Source organism: Agelaius phoeniceus, chromosome 2 (genome assembly GCF_051311805.1).
Source record: "Agelaius phoeniceus isolate bAgePho1 chromosome 2, bAgePho1.hap1, whole genome shotgun sequence".
NCBI lineage: Eukaryota > Metazoa > Chordata > Aves > Passeriformes > Icteridae > Agelaius > Agelaius phoeniceus.
The window spans coordinates 69,847,491-69,860,911 of NC_135266.1; the positions used below are offsets into that span (position 1 = coordinate 69,847,491).

Here is a 13,421-nt window from a genome sequence, read left to right on the forward strand (position 1 = left end):
AGGAGACAGCGCGTTCCAGAGTGCTGCTCCAGGCAGTGGCTCGTGCCCACAGTGTGCAGAAATCTCTCCTCACTGAGATCTCCTGGATTTCATGAAAAAGGCCAAAAGGCAGAAGAGGCTCCACAGGTGGTTTTTCAAAGGTAAACTTGCAAACTGGGTATTCTCCATGGACTTTATTCAGTGCTCTCAAAACTTGAGATCAAGTTGATAACCCCTGTGCTTAATCACTGGTCCATGACTTTTGCAGAGGCAACTCCCTATTTTCCTATTTTTCTGTATTAATTTTAAAACAATAAAAGTTCAGGACAACTCCTTTGTCCCACAGAAGACTTTTAAAAATGCTTCAGAGAGAACCTACTGTGCTGCACAGTGTGTAGCTCTGCTCCTAAAAGGGGTGTGTGATCATTAGCCTTGCTCCCTTTTCCGCTTGCTTTGGTTGCCAAACACCAAAGGATTACTAATCATGTTCCTTATTTATTTTTTTAATCAGATATTTACCTGTATTTGATTTCCAGCTATAGATTTTGAGCGTTCACACCAGCTTTTGCAAAGGTGTTGAGGTCCTCAAGTTAATTTGTTATAAATTAACCTTGGGAGGTTGTTTGTGAGAAGCAGATTTGCGTGCATGCAGCTTTGTGGAGTTTTTTAGTGAAGCAAAACAGAGGAAAGAAAGGTGGAAACAGGGATGCATGACACAATTCAAATTGCCTGAAATGCCTGTAATAAACAGTTGTTTTGTGCATCTGAATACCTGCATCTGTCAAGTAAGTACTGTTGATTTTTTTGGCGTTGGGACGATGCATTTAATGTCAGGATTGAGGCAGAGTGCAAAATTGTAAAACTGATGGGGAAGCTGCTCCCCATCCTTATTCAAAAGCTCCAACAAACCACTTAACTGTTCATTTTACAGTTCTCTTTAGAAAACATACAGGAAAGACCTCAGAAAAGTTTATTTGGGCCACGTGCAATAATAAAATTGAAGCGACCCAAGCCCGAAATTCACACCATGCATCTCCATGTGAGTATAAAAGCCAGAGCATGGGATATATTTAAGCTAAAAACCAAAACCAGCCCATGCTGCTTAACTAATTCTTGCTGTAACCTTCTGCCCAGACTTTGCCTGGGACTGGGAGCCTGGGACAGTCACTGGGCAGACAGGAGCCCTGCCAAAGGCTCCTCCTGGCCTTGTCTCCCTGCCCTCCCAGGGGCTTTCCAGCTTGCACTTTGTTTCACTTTCTCTTTCTGCTGTGCAGGGCTGTGCTGGAAGGGTTGTAACATCGTCTATCAATTATTTACACTATTTGCATGGAAATTGTAACAAAATATACATTCTTTCTAATATTAGGATTATTTTTTTCAAAATACTACTAAAGCCATGCTGGTGCTGCATTAAGCTAGACGGTGATACTCTTTTAAATGCCCTTTCTAAATACTTTTTAAGAGGGGAATTGCATTAACCTCTCAGCTGCAGCTTCCCTGTTTACACACAGCAAAAGGCACTGCCAGCCTGAACCTGCCGGGTCAGGAGCAGAAGGGTGACCCCTGCAGCTCCCACCACCCTGATCCCCTGCAGCCTCCAGCTGATTTGATTTGCCAGTGGTTCCCTGGTAGGGAAGAGCTGCCTGGAGTCTTTGGTATGAGTGCTTCCCAGACAGGTGCTTCTTTGCTTGCCTTTGGTTGTACCTATTTTAGGGTAATTAATAATTGAGAGCTCCTGAGCAACCCAAATTTAGACACTCTTTGGACATCCTGATAAAAAAAAAATCTGGGAAGAGTTTGTGGTTTTTTCCTTCTACCCACTACAGCAGAGGTTGGAGGATCTCAAGTCAGGATGGGGGTTTGCCGCTGTGCCTGCTGTGGTTGCAACCTCCAGGTTTGGCAGCTCTACCACTTCCCTGGGAAGCCTGTCCCAATGCTTGACAAAATGCTAATAAATGTTTTGCTGCATTTTTTTTTCTATTTCCCCATAACTTTCAAGTTTCAGCACATTACCAGCAGAAACTTGATGAATCTTCATGATAAGAAGATCCTCAACATTTATAGGGCTTTGCTGGCTTTTGGTCTTGGTTTTGACTACTCCAGCAAGTCACTTGGAATTTTATAAAATTGTCATTCTACAACAGATTGAAAGAAATAGATTATATATTGTGACAAGGTCTGAGGGTCTGTCCCTGCCAGAGTTCTCGCAGTCTTTAGTCTCTCTGCCAAGGCTTCTGGGTGCAGGACCCGCGGCCAGGAGCCTTAAACCTCAACTCTCAAAGTTAAGGGGAATTTCTAAAAGGAAAGGTGTGTGCTCCGTGTCTCACCCAGCTAGGATGAGAGGGAGCACAGGGAGAGGGGTGCAGGTCCTGCCCCTGACCCAGAACCCTGTGCCTCACTCCTTCTGTGTCCCCAGGGTGCTGCAAGTAATAGGAGCTGCACGAGGTGGTGACAAGTCCCCAGCATTCCGGGTATTTGATCCGAGGAAATCACCAGTCAGCCAGGAAATGTCAAGATTACATCACATGCATAATCTTTTAAAGCCCTGAAAAGGAGCTTGTTAAAATCTGTGTCTCTGCAGTGTGATCCCAGTTCCTTTCATTTTTGCTTTGCTCTTCCACTTTTCGGGAACAGGCAGGCAAATCCTCCTCCCAGATATCATTTTACTTTTCCCTCCCTTTGACTTACAGCACTGTTGTTTGCCATGGCCTTGCCACTCATTGGAGCTGGAGGAGCAAGTCCCCACTTTGCTGGGCCCCCAAAGGGAAGATGTTGTGATACCCAGGGCTTGTGGGGATACAGCTACAGCCCAGCTTGTCCACACTGGGAAAGAAGGGAGAGGAGGTGGGAGTGGAGCTGCCATCCCTTCCCCTGGTGCTTGCTCGTGTTCCGGGTGGGCGCCCTGGGCAGCCCAACAGCGCTGCAGGGAGGTGCCAAAACTTCACAGAGCAAAACTGCACCTCGTTATTCCACTGATCCTGCAAAACTATTAGGGAGCCCCCAGCAGAGTATGTGACACACACATGTTTAATTTCTTTTACAGTTTCTGTTTTGATATATGCTCGATGTGTTTTTATAAAACAAAGATTTATTGGAACCTGGAATTTTATGACTTTAAGGTTTACTTGAGTCCAGATTGTGAGTTTCTCCTTTTAGAAGAGGAGGGGAAGGTTTAAAAGAGCCCATCTGCCTGTGGCACTTATGAAACCCGAGGCCAAGGATGACACCTTTTCCCTTAACTTCTACTATAATGTCAAACAAAAATTTACCATCAAATATTATGCCTTCCATATGCAATGCCCTGCTGTAGATTTAGATCACAGCAATCGTGTTGGGCTTCTCTCTTTCAAGTTTTTATCTGTGCCATAAGGAAGTCAGGACTCACTGTAGGGTCCAAGGAGGGGCAGCAAGGCAGGAAAAACCCAAACCATACATTATTAATGACAATGTGCCTTCACTTGTGCTCTTGATTTTTCTTGTAAAAGCACAGTGATGCCCTTGCTGCCTGCAAGGCTGAGGAAAGCAGTGTATTTCTAAAACACAGTGCCAGTGTCAGACAGCTCCAAGTGCTCTGGTAGGAAACAAGCAGCATCCAAGGAAGCAGAGCCTGAGTCCAGCTCTCTGGTTACCACGACATAAGTAAACAAACAAGTTTATCACAAGTAATGAGGGCATTGTGCCAGTTTCAGTTAAAATAATGAAATAAATAAAAAACAAATCAACCCCAAACCAACAAATCATTACAGCATGAGGAAAGTCCTGAATGAAATTGATTGTTCATGCCAACACAAGAAATATATCTTGTCATAAACTCGGGCCTCCACATCTGCTTCAGCACCAGTGGATTCTTTACAAACAGCCTCTTTAATTTTATCTAACAGCCTGTTAGCAGACATGGAGTCCAAAAATACATCTCCTTTTCTTCCTCGCACTATCCTGAGCTTGGCAGGGCACCAAACATGAGGTTCAGCTCGTAATTCAAAAAAGCCCTTCTTTAAGCATTGACTGAGCTTGATTTAATAAAAATCCTGTCCAGCTTCCTCCGGGCAGCCCTAATGGGATGCAGAGCCTGGTGCTTCTCAGGGGCTGCTCCAGACTTGCTGTGTGTTGGCCAGTGAGATTTTTTTGTGGTGAAACAATATTGCTCTGCGGTGGAGTTGGGGAACCGGCTGGTGTTCTCCAGAATGTCTCCCCCAAGGGGTGCATAGCTTCACTTTCAGCTATGCCACCCTCTGAAAATGGAAGTGAGCAGGCAGCACCATAAAGACAGAGCAGAGCCACAGCACGGGATGTCCTGGTGCCCCTGGTAGCCCCAGGGATGCTCCAGTGCTGCTGGTACCCAGCCCCACTCCCACTGGCCCTGCCTTCCCCAGGAGAAGGAGAGAAAAGCATCAAAGACCCTAAAGCGACTTCCAACCCCTGAGTTCTCCTGGGGGGAGATTTATCCATTGTGTCCCCAGTGTGGCACTGCCAAGCACCTGTGGGAGCTCCTGAAGGAAAATTGGGCATTCACTGAAATAGAGGGGGTGTTGCACTGGGGCTGGTTCCCAGAGGGTAGCCCTGACACCAGAAGCAGGACAACCACCTTCACACTTCCTGACACTGGTGTTCCCAAGCACAACACTGATTTTCTGGCTGCTGATTGCCTGGGAAAGCTGGAAGGGGCACTGGCTGACTTTTAATGCCAGGACAAGAGTGGCTGACGTCACCTTAGAAGATGAAACACATTCCTGCTGTGAGGACTGCACCGAATTACAGACCCAGATTTCCCAAGAAATTAGTGTGAGAAACACCATACAGCACCACATTCACTGCAACACAGGAACTCATTAGCTGGATAGTTGAAAATGTTAATAATTATCCCATTTGACAAACCAAGGTATGTATTTCAAGCCTCAAAGTTTGCTGTGCTAAAGAAATATTAATGGCCTGCCATGTCATGATGTCCAGGGGAAAAGGATGTTTTGTAGTTTCTCCTCATGGCTCAGTTGTTTATTTAAATTACTTGGAAACTAAACCAGCAACAAACATAACCACTGCTGTTGTGAGGTGTGGTTAACAATAAGTAGATTTTATTTCGCATTACATCAAAGGACTAAATGGAGTGAAATAAAGGAAAAGGAAGTTTCTTGAGTGGTCAGTAAGCCAGATCCCAATGCCAAGACATGGAGGAAGATCAACAGAAATCCTGCAGAGCCCATCCCATCACTTGGTCATGCTGACAGAGACAAATAAATGAGCAGCACAGATGCCAACGAAAGGGAACTACTACATGTGGCAAAGGATGCTGCAGGTCTGTAGTGATGGAGGGGCTCTGTTGGCTGGTGTGGGGGATGTTGGTGGCACCCTGGGGTTTTTCATCACCTCCTGGGAGGGATTTTCTGACCAGTCCTTGTGGTTGTTCCAGGGAGGCTTGAGAGCCTTGTGCTGCTGGGCTGCCAGTTCTCAGCAGCACCCGACCCAACAATAGGAAGGCATCCAGGATTTGTTGGGGGGCTTGTGGTCCCTCCAGTCAGGTGCCAAATTTCACTTTACAAAGAGCACAAACATTCATGCAGTGGTACCTTACTGATCAGAGCATGGCTGATGCCTTTCAGCTGAATTTCAGCTGAATATTAAAGAGAAACAGATCGAAGGCAGACGATTGAACAGGAAAAGCGGGTTTGGCTGCCCAGCTGTGAGCTGCAGTGCACTAATCCTTCCCCTTATATGCTACAACAGGGTGTAATTCAATCCTAAATTACTGAAAATCTTGATGTTTTGTAAGTCACATATCAGAAGGTATTTTTTTTATACAAACATCTACTCATTAGCAGTATCAAAATACTGGCAATACTGTGCACGCTCTGCAGGAGTTCTTGTCAGAGCTACATTTCACAGCTCAGATAGCCCCAGCTGAGGGGTACACTTAGGTCTTCCTGGCATCTCTTTTTTTGTCCAGTCCTATGACTGGTGGGGTCAAATGGAAAAGCCACTTCTGAGTGGAGAGGCCTAGAGGGATATGGTGGGCGGGGGAGCAGGATGTGGGCAAGCACAGGCACCTCTACTCAAGTGGTGGCTCTGCCATCTTTAGAGACTTCCCAAAGCTGGCTTGATGGATCTCTGGGAAACCCAATCCCTCTCTAAAGTCCCTTCAGGCCTTGCTTACTCTCCTTGGAGCTTGCAGGTAGTGACAGTCATGCTCCAGGCATCCTGTGCAGGTTGCTCCTAAAAGCTTCTAAAATCTTTCTCCTAGTGAAGGCTGGAGGAGCTGACACTGCAGTAGGAAGGAGGAGAAGTAGGAGTCTTGAAAAGGTCACACCAAGGCTGCAATTTTCAAATAAGTGTGAAGGAACTGGATGCCTTAACACCCTCCAACTTAAAGACTCAGTCTTGGCTGTTAATGGAGTGTGCCGTAAAACTGCATTTTCTTTACCTATTCAATGAGAATTACAGGGAGAGACCTCTTAATGTTAAGCAGGAGAAAACTTTTTGGCTGTGAAGGCTGTTCTTCCACACAGGAAGGTTGCTGGCAGAAAATGACAGCTTGTGGACAAACAGAGTCAGAGTGGCTGCAACAGCAAAAGAGTGGAGGAAGGGAAATGCAGCCTCAGATGAAAACGAGACTGTAAATAGAGAAATAACCAGTCTGAGGTGTCCATATGTTTCATGGACTGACTTCCCTCCTTTTCTAGCATTCTTCTGAGCACTCTAGCAATATTCAAGCCATTATTACATTAAGAAGTCTTTCAGCTTTTCTGCCTGAAAAAATAGTCATCACTTGTAAATTGAAGGCATCACTCTCTTATCTGGTCTGCAGCCAGAAGGGCTGGAAGCAATAGAAGAAGTGTGAACTTTCTCCTTCATCTCAGAGAACATTAACTTCAAAGCCAAGCCATAAACTTTCAGATGTAATGACTATTTGTCCAAAAGAGAAACACATCAGCGTGATCAATGAGTGAAAGGTATAAAACACAGAGGTTACATTTGCTAAACACTTGGGAAAAATGTGTGGTTATGCTTGGGTGTGTGGAGAGGGGAGTTCCTACAGAGTCATTATTAGGGCAGGCAGGCCCAAGGGGCAGTGTGAGGATTGTTGTGGGTGGTTGTAGGTCCAGCACTGAGTGGTGTCTGTCCCAGGGGAGGCTGGGCTGCCATGTCAGAGTGTGCTCCAGCACGCCCTTGAGTGCAGACCTTCATTCCTGAGGGGGACCTTGTCGCTGTGTTGGCAGCCACGCTACTCTGCTTTTCCAATAAACCATGGGAGAAAACATCTCTCCCTTCAGCTGCTCAAACAAGGCATTCAGGACCACCAGCACTTCCTCCTGTGTCCTTGCTCCAGCTGTGTGAACGCTGACAGGGAAAAGTCCCCCTGTGGGTGCGCTGCCTTGTCCCCTGAGCATCGCTGAGCTCCAGGGCACAGGGTCCAGCAGTGCTAACACAGCCAGGCAGGTACGCTCAGAGATTTCAGACACCTTTGGTAAGGCTCCCTACATTCTTCTTCCTATTTTTTAAACATGCTTTCCATTTTTCTCATGAAAGCTCCATGGAAATAGAGAGTAACAACGTCTTTTTGTTTCCATGGCTTTAGAGGGACAAAAAATTTATATTATGTGACTTTTTTCTGAGGATAACCATTGACCTTCTGGATAGCATCCCTTCTTCCCTCACCCATTAGGGCTTCCAGGAGGAGTCTGGACCCCGTCCTCTCCCTGGGCAGTGGGTGTGTGATCCTTGTGCATGTACAGGTGCTCAGAGAAGACATTTTGTTGTGTTAATCAATTGTTTGGTGAGAGTGTTTTTAGGAGGAGTAATTGGGAGGACTTGCTGCAGGCACCGGCTTCTGCTTGCCGGGGCTCCAGGGCTGGGGAATGAGGTCCAGACCCGAGTGATTCCTGTCTGAGCATGGAAAGGAGGAAGTGCTGGAGTATGAAGGGGGATTTTGAAAGGTCTGTAACATCTTCTGCCAACATCTTTTTTGGATCAGCCCTGCATGAACAAGTGAGAGCCCGGAAGAGCCTCGTCATCCTTGAGGACAGCCGGGCTTGCTGGGGGGCAGCTCCATTTGGGATGGGAGGCAGAGGGTTGCTGCCACTGCTGGGGGAAAAAAGAGATGTTGGTGGTGTTGCTGGCTCCACAGGCTTCCACAGCATCCTGCTTTCTGCTTGTGCTGTGCTTGCCTGTCCCCTAACTCCTTGTGAGGCCAAAATTCCTCTCTAGGGAACCAGAGACTAAACCTGAGCCTTTCTTGCTCACGACAAATTTTTGTGTCCCCAAATTCCAGTTGGAGTGAATGGAACTGGTGGGGTCTACTCGGGTTCCTCACCACACAGGTGGTGTTGGGAGGAGGTGGTGACTCAACTCTTGAAGTTTCTACCTGCCCCAAGATGTGCCCTGGCCTCCAGAAGGTGAGCCATCTTCTCCAGGCTGTCCCCTCTACCCTCCTGAATTCCAAATTCCAAACTCCCAGCATCCTGGGAAGCAAGCCATGGGGATGGCCATGAAATGCTGAAGCTGGGGGTGTTGGTGGGGGTTGAGATGACATTTTGGAAATGTAGAGAACAACTACATCCTAAATCCACCTAGTCACCCTCCTCCTTATGGCATACCACCCGCCCCACCTTGGTCCCAGTGGAGACTCCAGAGACAAGGGCAGATGATAGTGGGTAGAGGTGGGCAAGAGGAGCAACAGGAGGGCAGTTAAGTAATTTGTTTTAAGGGGCAGCTGGATTTACCCAGGGCAATGCCAGCAGGCTCCACATTTAGCAGATCCCCAAAGGTATTGGTGAAGCAGTGCTCAGCTTCCCTGGAACACCTCTGCTTGAGGGAGGCAGCTGGATACTGGGCTCCTTTTCCACTGTGGAGCTGTACCTGTGCTTTGTAGGTGTGTTGTGTATTTAGGTCTGGTCTCTGCCAAGGCATCCAGTGCAGTAATCCCTTTTATGTGCCTGGAGTCTCATTTTCTACCCCCACTGGATCATGTCCTGGGCTTCAAAGCACACGGGGAGCAGTGACCTGTTTTATTGCATGGTCATAAAGCAATGGCCCTTCTCTGCTCCTGAATATGAATGGACAGTATGTATGAATAACAAATAGTAGTGATATTGTTATATTTTTACACGCAGGCCTTCCAGAGGCTCTTTTTGAGTATGAAACTCGAGATTTAGTCTGAGAAAAAAGAAGCAGAAAACAAGAATCCTGACAGTTTTCTAGCTGGCTGTGCAGCTGTGCTGAGAGAGGTGCCCTGCAGATCAAAGGGAACCCGCTCCCGTTCTCCCCAGGTGCTGCAGTGCTTCCCCTGTTAGAGCAGATATTGGTTATCAGGCAGCAGTGCTATGAACAGCACAAATGTGCACTTTGCTCTCCAGAGGTTGTGGCAGCCAGAAGGATGCCAGCTTAGATTTAGGAAAGCACATATGGATGTATTGGCTTCTTCAGCCTTGCACCATTCCTTAAAATCCTCTGTTGCTCTGGAGGAAGTCAGAAAGCACGGCTGTGGACAATCACAGCTGTACAAGCATAATTGCAATTGCTGTCTCAGAGCTGCTTAGTGCTTCTGATAATCCTTGGGACCTGCAGTGAGTCACTACACGATGAAGGGAGAGCATTTTGGGGCAGGGATACAGCACAGGAACAACTCCACAGAAGTATTAAAAAAAAACTACCTCCAGTTTACATTTCACTGAGGGGAAAGGTGCTCTGAGGCAGCACCAGCACAAGTTCAGACTGAAGCCCAGACTTCCCACTTTGGGATTCCAGGTGCTTGGAGAGTGTCTCTGACACCAAGTTCTATACCATGTCTTCCCCTGAAGGCTGAGATGCCACCAAAGCTCATCTCTCAACCCAGTCACTGGCCAGAACTACAGCTCCAGTCCACTGAAGGCGAATTCCACCAGTTCACCTCACATGTTCATAGGGGTGTTTAGCTTCTGGGGAGGTAAACAGGAAGGTGACAGGAGTGAAATCTCATTTCAGTGTTGGGATCTCCTCCTTTCTTTCAGTGCTTCAGCAAAACCTCCCTCTAAGCCCCATACACTGCATAACAGATGGCACATCTGTTTCTATTTCCAGGGTGATCTCACTAATCACTTTTTAAGAATCCAGCATCCAGGGTTAATCAACACGAGCTGAATTACAGCAAAGGTTCCTACAGCAGTGGAAAAATCCTGTGCAACTCCCTTTCCTCAAGTTATCCTCTTGGATAGTGGGGTTTATCCTCTGCCTGAATTCTGCCCAAATCCTCATGATCCCTGCAAAGCCAAGGCCTCTTTCCAAAAAGCTTCTGCCTCTTGGGGCCTTTGTCTATTTGACAGGGCGGATCTCCCAATAGTTGATTTTCTGTTTGGCAATCAAACTAAAGGCTAAAAAAGCATGATACAGGCCAACCCCAAAACCCTCATGGGAATGGAAAGGGAGATTCCCAAGAAAACTTTGTCCTCAGCCACAAGGCCTATGAAGAAAAGCTATCACCCACTGCAATCCAATTCCTACAACACAGCCTCAGAGCACACAGGATGCAAGTTCAAACCTCTTCTGTTTCTCATATGGAAAATATTTTTTAAAAGCTTTCCTGGAAGCAATATCACACCCAGTGTGCCAGGCAGCACCAGAGGCACATGGAGATGGAGCACAAAGAGGCAGGAGACTGGCTGTGCCCTGCTGTGCCTACACTGCTCAGCACAAAGGCCAGGGCAGAGTGGCACCCCCGGGCACGCAGGCACTGTGCCTAGAGCTTGCTTCCCAAGGAGGACATTTACCTTGGCAACTGCCACTTGGAGTGATCCACACCAAAGGCTCAGAGTTAGCAGAGAGCCCAGCAGACAATGAGCACAAATCCAGGGCTGGAGTCCATCTGTTCTTTGCTGGTGATGTAGCCATGCCTGTCAGATGTGCCTACAATGTCAAACACAGCTCCCCAGCTGACTCTGGGTCCTCATCATTGACTGTTCCCGTGGTGTTGGTCAGCACACACCTATGCTGTCCTCTGGGCTGGGACAAGCAACTCCATCCACCACCAGGCAGTGCTTCTCTGGGCATGGATACTCCTGGGAGAACTTGCAAGAGCCACATGAACAAGCTCTGTCTCATTTCCCTCAGGATATTCCTCCAGCATGGTCCCACCAGCCTTTCCATCCTCCAGCTCTCCTGAATGCTCTCATGCCTCAGTCCAGGCCATGCTACACACCTATGGAATTCAGCACTGGTGAGCTATAGCATCATCTTCCTGGGCATTTTATGCTGGGATAAAAAACCACTAAACTTACAAAAATACTTTGGTTTGCTCTTAGGTCCATAAGCCCAACACACAGGGCCAAGCTAAGCTGGAGTCAAGTGCCATGCTGTCACATTCAGTCTCTTTTTTGTTGGCTGGCCCTGCGCAGCCAATGCTACTCTGAAACAACTGCTCTTGTCCACTACCTACCAGATCCCAGGCCTGCTCTTTGGGGCAGGCAGTTTAGTCCTGCTAGTGTTCCTGCTCTATCTGGTCCAATAAACAGTGTAAATAATTCTACCCTGAGCAAGAGGATTAGGAGAGCCCCGCTGCAGGCTGTCCTGTGGTTTGGCCACACTCTGAAGACACAGCATGTTGGGTAAATCCTCACTCCAGCTGAGGTTTCCTTTTGAGATCAGCTTCAAAAAAAAAAAAAAAGTAAAAGGAACCTCAAACAAACAAAGCAAGCCATTTTTATGTTTCTAATTTCTGGGGCTAATTCTGATGAATGGTTGCACACCAATTGGCAGATAGCTTCTGTCAACCAGAAGCTGTGCATTTCAGTGAGTAAGCTGTTCTTCAGACATCATTGGCTCTGCTTGTACCCTCTTCCCATTGCCACAGGAGAGGGAAGGGATACTGCAGGTACTGCTTCATGTATCATCCTTGCTGCCCTGGCTCTAATGTAGTTGCCAGATGGTCTCACCCTCTGTCTGCTCTTCTGCTGGGAGACATCAAGGACCTTCAGCAGTTACCATCTCTCACCCTGGGCAGCTTCTTTCTCAGCTGCACCTCTCCCACTGCTGTCAGAATGGCCCTGGCCAGTCTGTCAAGACTTGCTCACTTAATTTCTGTTTTGAGCATTTTTAGCTACTATAAGTGGCATTTCTGTGTCCTCCTTTCAGGACACACATCTTTATGAGCCCATCAGGTTATGCCATCTGCTTTCTGTTAGAATGTAAACACCTTCTTAGGGACAGGTACACACACAACAATGGTAATGTTTGTTACCAGGACATGGCAGTGGGCCTTGATTTTTTGCCACCTCCATCACCATATGCACCATCATCTCCCAGAGCCCACTGGAGCCATCACAGGCTGGTTAAAGGGTGGCTGGGGCACTTGTAGGGTGAGCACAGGGGTGGGGGTGACAGCCACGTGTTTGTGGGGGTGCTTCTTTTAAAGCTGATTTATTTTAGCAAGATTTTTAGAGTGTAGCTGGCAGTGGTGGCCAGCAGACATGGCAGTGTCCAGGCTCTGGTTAGAGACTGACAAGGAAACTCTGGGGCTGGCAACAGGGTCCTGGAACCCTTTGGGGATCACTTGGTTAACCTGCTTTGGCTGACCTTGCTCAAGTAGAGGACTTGGCCTAGGTGATCTCCAGAGGTGCCCTTCAACCTCAGTCTTTCAGTGAGACTTATTTAAACCTCTGTCATAAAGCACAGATTGGATATTCAGGTGTATAAATTCAAGAATTTCCATAAATTCTTGACTCAATACAGGAAATTTGGCTTTCAAGTCCAACTGCACATTGAACCCTTACCAGGCTGTAAGGCCAGAGTTTCATAAGAGTTTTAACAACCTAACAAACCAGGGAAGTACAAAACATGCCATGCAAGTCAGATGTTTCTATGCAACAACCATATGATCTGAAGTTTCTCAAACAAAACCATTTGCTGTCAAGACAGAGTGGAGCCAAATCGGTGTGATTCAAGGTTTTAGAGTCAATTTTGTAAAATGTCAGAAGGAGTTACTTAGTGCCACCCAGTGTTGGCAGCTAGAAAAAGGAAGGTTAAATATGGTTACAACTGGGTGTAGCCCAGTGAAACAGGAAAAAAACCCCCAGCTCTTGCTTTCTGTATCAGGGTGAGTAATGTCAAAGAAGCTGGATAGCACCAGCATTCAGGGATAGGGGTCTCAGAGCTGAAATGAAGTTTAGGCATCTTGTTTAAAAAAAACTTCAAAACCCCTACTTTTTATATTCACTTTTCAAAGCAGGTAATCAGTTTGAGATGCAGATGGTCTCTTGTCACAAGACTCACTCCCCTAGTCTGACATCTGTCTAGTGAGAAAGCTGCACTGACTTTCCTGGTCAGATGTTCAGGAATTTAGATGAGACACAACAATATAAAATGTGTCTCTTTCCTAGAATAAATAGAATACAGTTACACATGACTCTTTCCCCACTTCCTGCCTTTGTCTCAGGTGCTGCATATGACTTGTCTTTTTTTTGAAGCCTTTAAAATGACAC

General features: G+C 46.9%; 1 long non-coding RNA gene across 2 annotated transcripts in view; it reads right to left on the bottom strand.

The window, feature by feature from the left end:
• Positions 1-13,421, bottom strand: part of LOC129134899 (uncharacterized) — a 75,976-nt gene that overhangs the window by 3,112 nt on the left and 59,443 nt on the right. Inside the window, exon 5 of one of the 2 annotated variants that reach the window (XR_013180949.1) lies at positions 5,035-8,055. The exons of the other annotated variant lie outside the window; for it this stretch is intronic. This is a non-coding gene — a long non-coding RNA (uncharacterized LOC129134899). Of the gene's footprint in view, positions 1-5,034; positions 8,056-13,421 lie in introns of those variants that run through there. 2 annotated transcript variants of the gene reach the window in all.